Here is a 7,910-nt window from a genome sequence, read left to right as displayed (position 1 = left end):
TACCAGGAGGTCATTCTGTCCAGTATAGGAATCAGGCCTTTAGTGTAGTGGCACCTACCTTTTGGAATTCCCTTCCCTTAAATATTAGGTGCTGTTTCTGTTGGCTTTTTTGGTACCTACTAAACACCCTCTGTGGACGCGGGTGGTGCTATGGTCTAAACCACTGAGCCTCTTGGGCTTGCCAGTCAGAAGGTCAGTGGTTTGAATCCCCATGACGGGGTGAGCTCCTGTTGCTTGGTCCCAGCTCCTGCCCACCTAGCAATTAGAAAGCATGCCAAAAAGCGCAAGTAGATAAATAGGTACCGCTCTGGCGGGAAGGTAAACGGTGTTTCCATGCACTGCTCTGGTTCTGCCAGAAGCAGCTTAGTCATGCTGGCCACATGACCTGGAAAAACTGTCTGCGGACAAATGCCGGCTCCCTCAGCCAGTAAAGCGAGATGAGCACTGCAACCCCAGAGTCGTCTGCAACTGGACTTAACTGTCAGGGGTCCTTTACCTTTTTTCTTTAAACACCCTCTAAGTGTCCCAATTTTTTAAGGACAGTCTCGGAATTATGAAAGCCATCCTGGCTTCTGATTTGATCCCGGATATGTCCCTGTTTCCCCTGCCAGACCCACCACTACTGAGTTCAGGCAGAAGAATGAGCTGGCGATTGTCCCCAGCCTTGACAGTGGCGGCTGTGGCAGTGAGGGAGCATCGCATTGCCTCTCCATGGCCATTGCTGCTGGCCTCCTCCCTTGGGCAGCTCATAGCAGCTGCTGGAGAGCAGATGAGGAGAAGGGGCTGCCACTACTGAGGCCCAGCTTCATATGACACATTGGCTCTGAGGGGCAGGCAAAGGGCAGGTCTGACACGGGCAGGAAGAAAATGGGAGTAGAGTGCAAGAAATCTTGTGATAAAATGCTTTGTGCATCTACATCTCATTTTGCCCCTTTCCGAAATTTATTTATTGCAATGTTTCTTTTTGTAAATCTACAAAAGAATAAAATAAAATTTTGGGATTAAGGGGTTTTCTCGGGACGGCGGAGAGCATGTGCACTGTGTCCCATTGATGAAGTTGTAGTGGCACCTGCCCTTCTTCTGATAGGAAATGCTCCCCACGCCGGGGGGGGGGGCAAAAAATGGGAGGGTCAAGGAGGGTCTGTTGTGGGGGAGTGAGAAATGTCCCTGTTTTCATCTGAAGTATGTTGGAGGGTATGAGACCTTCCACTTCCAACAAGCCTTTTGGGTAGAGATCTTTCCCAGTTCGCATCTTTACTGGAATTGTGTTTTAGATGTTTTCATTGTTTTCTCGCTTGTGCATTTGCCACCCTGGGCTCCTTTGGGAGGAAGGGTGGGCTATAAATTAAATAAATAGTGCATAATAATGCATAAACAATGACACGGCCTGAAATTAGAGACAGGGGGGAACTGTTGCTGTTTCATCAGCACTGTGTATATGCTGTTTTGTAGAACAATAAGAAGAAACAAACAAGTTACTGAATCTTTGCCTGAAGGATCTTACAATTAAAGTTTTGACAATGGGACAACAGCCAAAGCAGATGGAAACTCCATCTGAACCTTACTAACTTTACCCCTGACCTGGACATAAACCCCACTGAATTTAATGTGACTTACTTCTGTGTAGGTATGTAATAGGTTTGCCATCGGCAATCTGGAGCTCCCAGCTTTCCTGTAGCTAGTTTCTCATCCTCCACAGATGAATACCTACAGATGAATTCTGGAAGCCACAAACTATGTTGTTGATGCCAGCAAGAAAATTAATTGGCAAAGCTTTTTATGCATCATGCCACTTCAGGTGGCCAGTGGTGTACGGCATTATAAGTGTGCTTCCTCACAGGAAGACAGGCTCCCTGCAAGCAGAAGGTGTGTTCCACATGTTTCTACCTGACATGCTATTTCCCTATGTGCATGGAGTTCAGAGAAGACTTTCAACAAGCATCTCCTATCCTACAGCACGAAGTGGTAGAGTATAGAAGGCAGGGGTGCCAACTTGAATAAAATATTGGGGGGCCCAGGTAAGCCACACCCCACATAATTGATCACAAGACATGGTGCGCACACACCATTTGAATGGCAATGCCCATCAACTTGTGCGGGAGGAGGGGTTGCCCCCCTCAAATATTTTTTTGGGGGAGCCAAAAGGACCTGGGTCCCTAGGAGTTGGCTCCTATGATGGGGGGAGGTGTTACATGAACCCAATCACAGACTGACAGCATATGAAGGTGTCACTCTAGGTCATAGCTGTCAACTTACAGATTTGAAAATAAGGGACCAGCAGCCTTGAAAATAAGGGACCAGCAGCCAAAATAAGGGACCTGCAGCCTCACCTGTTCCAGGCACTCCAGTCTTCCTGTCCTCTGCAGTCTGATCAAACTCATGCTGGTAGCTTCGAGAACACTGTCCAACCAACTTTGTAACCAGAGGTGCAACTGAATAGAATCTGAATCACATGCACCACAAGGCCTATGCAGCCCCAACTTAAGATGGCTCCCCGGCCTGGCTTTGCACTGCAAAGTTTGCAGCAGCACGTGCAACAAAATGGCTGGCAGGGAGGGAGGGAGAGGAGCTGCTTCCTTTGAAATTTAAGGGACATCATTTAAGGGACATTTAAGGGACATCCATCAATAAGGGACAGCAGTGGGACATGGCGCTGGAATAAGGGACTGCCCCTTCAAATAAGGGACACTTGACAGCTATGCTCTAGGTATCTCTGAGGGCAGGGACTGTCTTGTTTTTACTAATAAGCAAGATGCTCTGAGTTGTTGGTTTTTTAACTGAGGAGAAGGGTAAAAATTACTTAAATAAATAAGGTAACCCAGAGAGCTTTGTGGCTGAGTGGAGGTTTGAACTCTCGTCTCCCCAGTCCTAGTCCTCCTTCAGCATTCTAATATGTGATGTGACATGACTTCATTTCTAAATGAAATAAATGCTCTCTCATTCAGAACACATGCCTCACATCCATGGATGTGTCGAGAATAGTACATTTCTTAACAGGGAAACTGTGGCATTCTATAGACCATACATTAAAAGAACGTTCCCCCGCCCCTGAAAATTTTGGGAACTGTGGTTTGTTAAAGGCTCTGGGACTTGTAGCCCTGTCAGGGTTAAGCCACGGTTCCCAGTATTCTTGTGGAGTGGTGGGGTGTACAGAGCAAAATAAAGGTTCTCCTTTAAAAGTGCTGTAGAAGTCATGGGGTTGTTAAAAAAAATAAGCCCAGCCAAGTCAAAAAGTCACCAGCTACCACTACTCCAAGTTATCCACTCAGGAGATATTAAGATGGATGAGAAGCTTTTGCTAGGGTGTGTGTTTCTCAGCTGTTTCCATAGAAGTGTCTTTATAGGTGGGGTGGGTGGTAGAAAAAATGGTTCCACATACATCTGGTGCCAAAGGTAGATTTTGGGTTTTTAATGAATGGTTGTGAAAATCAAGTGTCTTTTCCCGAAAAAGCTTTGTTTCAATTAGCTAGGATGTCCACAATCTCTTTTTCAGATAGCCAAAGGATTAGAGACCACCAAACTGCTGGTATTTTAAGAATCCGGCCGTTCACTGCTCTTGACTTTCTCTATCATCTGCGGTTGAAAGGACGTCTTAAGCACTTTAAATTCTTTTGGTTAAGGATCCCTCCCCTCTTTTAGAAGAGACAAATAGAAAAATATGCCAAGTGGACATTTATTACATGCTCTGTGTGTTTTAAGGAGGGGAGGGAAACTCTCCTATCTTCATCTGGAATTTAAGTTCCTGTATTTCAGTGGAAAGGAAGAAAAAACTGTAAACTGGAGCAGAATCCTAGAATTGTAGGGTTGCAACCCCTGCAATGCAGGGATCCTCTTGCCCAATGTGGGGCTCGAATCCACACCCCTGAGATTAAGAGTCTCATGTTCTACCAACAGAAGTAGCTAACCTTTTCAGCTCAACGGCCTCAATTCCTCTCAGCAGACCTTTCAAGGGCCACATGTCATTGTGGGTGTGGGCATAGATGTGCTGCACCTGCAGTAGGGTTGCCAGGCCACCAGGTCTGACCTGAAGTCTCCAGGTGGCCGGTGGAGAGGCTGAATCTCCAGGTGGGCAAGAGTGCTTTTATTTCATTTTTTCCCCCATTAAGAAGACTTTTCATGCTTCAGCCCAACAGGAGCTGGCTGCAAATTATAGCATGGACACTCTGGGAGAACAGCCCTCCACCACTCCCCTCTCCCAATTAACCTCCGTCTCCAGGGCCTGTCCCCATGACATCACCAGGGGCTGGCCCTAGGTCTCAGGTCTGGGCCCTGAAATCTCAGAACCTGGGATGCACCTGACCTAGCAACTTGAACTCTCACACAGCACACTCTCTCACACAAAGGGTTCTGAGCTCAATTAAGCCCTGTTGATTTGAATAAGGAAAGATTAAGGCACACGATAAACTCTGCCACTGGTCTTCCAAGAGCTCACCTTTGGCTCAGCTGTGGCTTACATGTCTTAGTTTGGAAAGTCATAACTTGGACAGGAAGATGGTCTTACCTGGTCAAGCTGAAGACTCTTTTCAGGCAAAGGAGGGTGATTTCTACCAGTTCCTCCTTCTTTCTGCAGCACACCATGCAACATCCTACAATTCTGGAAGGTACCCCAACGCTGAGGAGCAGTTTTTAAGGGGCTGCAACAGGAAGGGAGTTTGCTCACAGTAGTCAGGCTGCAAACCATCATTGAAGGATTTCCATGCAACCATGGGACTTGTTAGGGGACGTGGGTGGTGCTGTGGGTTAAACCACAGAGCCTAGGACTTGCCGATCAGAAGGTCGGCAGTTTGAATCCCTGCGATGGGGTGAGCTCCCGTTGCTCAGTCCCAGCTCCTGCCAACCTAGCAGTTCGAAAGCACGTCAAAGTACAAGTAGATAAATAGGTACCACTCCAGCGGGAAGGTAAACGGCATTTCCGTGTGCTGCTCTGGTTCGCCGGAAGCAGCTTAGTCATGCTGGCCACATGACCCAGAAGCTGTACGCCGGCTCCTTCGGCCAGTAAAGCGAGATGAGCGCCGCAACCCCAGAGTCGGCCACGACTGGACCTAATGGTCAGGGGTCCCTTTACCCTTTACTATGGGACTTGTTAACAGAATCACAGATGGTTAAGAGTCACAGTAAGCCATTGAAGCAGCATGGTTAGAACCGAGCTAGAACTGGAGAGATCCAAGTTTGAATCCCCACTCTCTTGGTGACTTTGGGCCAGTTAACATCACTCAGCATGATCTACCTCACAGGGGTGTTGTGAGGATGAAAAAGTTGGAGTGGAACTATCCATGTCAGATACAGGAAACATTTTCATGCCAAGATTCATGTTACCTTGGTCAGAACTTCCCAGAGCTGAGAAAAGTGGGTGGAGCCAGAGTTCAAAGTGGGTGTGGCTAGAGCAGGTCACATGGGGACACACACACATTCTCTCTCTCTCTCTCTCTCTCTCTCACACACACACACACACACACACACACATTCTACACCAGTGTTTCCCAACTTGGGTCTTGAGTTGTTTTTGAACTACAACTCCTTATCATCATAGCTAGCAGGACCAGTGGTCAGGCATGATAGAAATTGTAGTTCAAAAACAGCTGGAAACCCAAGTTTGAAAAAACACTGTGCTACACTGTCCTGAGCTCACTGGGCAAAGGGTGGGATAAAAGCTGCAATAACAATAATGTTATTTTTCAGTGTTCCAAGTTCTCAGTATCAGAATTGGCAGTCTTAATGGGAAGAAGTGCAGTCCTGAAGTTCGATCCACCCAGCTCCCTAAATCAGAGCTCTGCAGGCATTCCTTTTGAATTGATGTTTCAGCAGCCCCTAGAAAGAGTGCTGTGTTTTCCAAGCGAACAAAGAAAAGCATCTAGACTTACCACTTAGGAAGCCTTTGGATCTATTCACAAGCCAATAATAGAAACAGGACTTTTTCCTTGGAAGGCTGCTCTTGGAAAACATGTCAGATTCTCATAGAAACAAGTCAGGAATTCAAAAGAATGTGTCTGTGGCAGAGACATTAAATCTTTCATCACTGGTCAGGATATTTCTGGTTTGGACCGCCGGCGATCGTGTGCTAAATCATGTGGTATTATTCGGCTATGTGTTTGCGTTTCATGTTTTATGATTTGCACTAGATTTCATTTCCATGTGCCGTTTGGCTTGTTATGAAATTGGGAGCATTTTCTGACGGGGCGGCTGGAGAGGCGTTTCTGCCATTCCGCTGCCATCATTCCGATAACTGGTGTTTTTGAAACTCTTCCCTAAATCCTTCCTATTTCCTCAAGAGAGTGAGCTATGCTTGTGGTGCTGTTTGGGGTTTTTTCTTGCCAGCAGATTCTTAACATGCAGATCCTGTGTCAAAAATAGTTTAATCTCCCATTCAAAAATCAGATGGGGGGGAGGGAAGGAGCAAACTGGAATTTGAGCTAAATTTGGGCTGTCATATAATTTACTTCTGTGGCTCCTTCAGAACTCTAAGTATTAGTCCTACTGCATTAAGCAGACGGGTGGTAAAATATCAATTTATTTCTATTCTCCATATGATGCAATAAGGACTGTGGGGGTGGACACTGGCAATGGGTGGCAAGAGATTGAGTGGTTGGCAGTGTCTGATGTTTCAGACCTCCCTAACTTGGTGCCTTCCAAATATTTTGGTCTATAAATCCTATGTTTTAGCTGTGCTGGCTGGAGCCAATGGGAATTATAGCCAAACACTCTGAAAACTTTTGTATTTCCTACTTAAACTTTTCCCCTGTACCAAGCTGAGCATATAGGAGCCAATCCACGAACATAGCTCCAGTCTCAGTGTACAGTGGTACCTCGGGTTAAGTACTTAATTTGTTCCGGAGGTCCGTTCCTAACCTGAAACTGTTCTTAACCTGAAGCACCACTTTAGCTAATGGGGCCTCCTGCTGCTGCCGCGCCGCCGGAGCACGATTTCTGTTCTCATCCTGAAACAAAGTTCTTAACCTGAAGCACTATTTCTGGGTTAACAGAGTCTGTAACCTGAAGTGTCTGTAACCTGAAGCGTATGTAACCCGAGGTACCCCTGTATTATGACATATCCTCCAACAGTCCTCAGGTGAAAACAGGGACATATTCTACATCAGTGTTCACCTGCCGTTCCAGGCCTCCTCCTTGAAATCTGACGCAGGGATGCCAACGCAGTGGCCAAATGAAGCAAGCCAGAGCCAAGCGCCTCTCACAGCCATGGCAATGGCCTCACAGAAGGCCCAATCCCCGTTTCTCCTCCCACCCCTTTCTTTATGGGAGACTAATTGTCTGAGGAGCAGGAAAACGGTGAAAAACTTTTTAAGGGGCATTTAAGTGACCTGGATCTTGTTTCCCTATTGAGTTGGGGGAGGAAGGGGAGCAAGAGGCATAAATCTAAGAAATGTGGTAGAAGAACATAGAGATCTGCACTTCCAATAACATGTTGAAATGCTGTACGGAAGGGAATTCGGGAATTTGGTGAAAAAGTGAGAAGCTGTGATGGCTTAAGGGTTTTTCTGACGATCCTGGTATTTGGGGGGCAGTTGGAGGGTATGTTATGAAGGATTGTGCAGTACTGTATATCCATTACATATATGCTGGGACTCAGTTAATTTACTTAATAAAGTAAGAGTCCTGCTAGGTTCCTGGTATTTATACTGCTACCTCTATGGCAAACCAAGACCATTTTTAAAATCAGAATTTGCGTGCACATTGCCTTTGAAACAGAATATCGGAAAATCTACAAAGTATTGCTGACTCCACTTAAAAGGAAACGTTTTCTGGGCCTGGTTTAACAACTTATACAATTGCAGAATTGTGGAGACAATTGTGAAGGTTTTTTTTAGGGTTTTTTTTAATCTCACTCTGTTTAGCCTCAGATGAACTTTCAGTGTCTTTACATTGCCTACAGACTAACATGGCCTGTAATTCAT

This window comes from Podarcis liolepis, assembly GCF_965112155.1.
Source record: "Podarcis liolepis genome assembly, chromosome: 1".
NCBI lineage: Eukaryota > Metazoa > Chordata > Lepidosauria > Squamata > Lacertidae > Podarcis > Podarcis liolepis.
Note: the sequence above shows the minus strand (reverse complement) of the source record.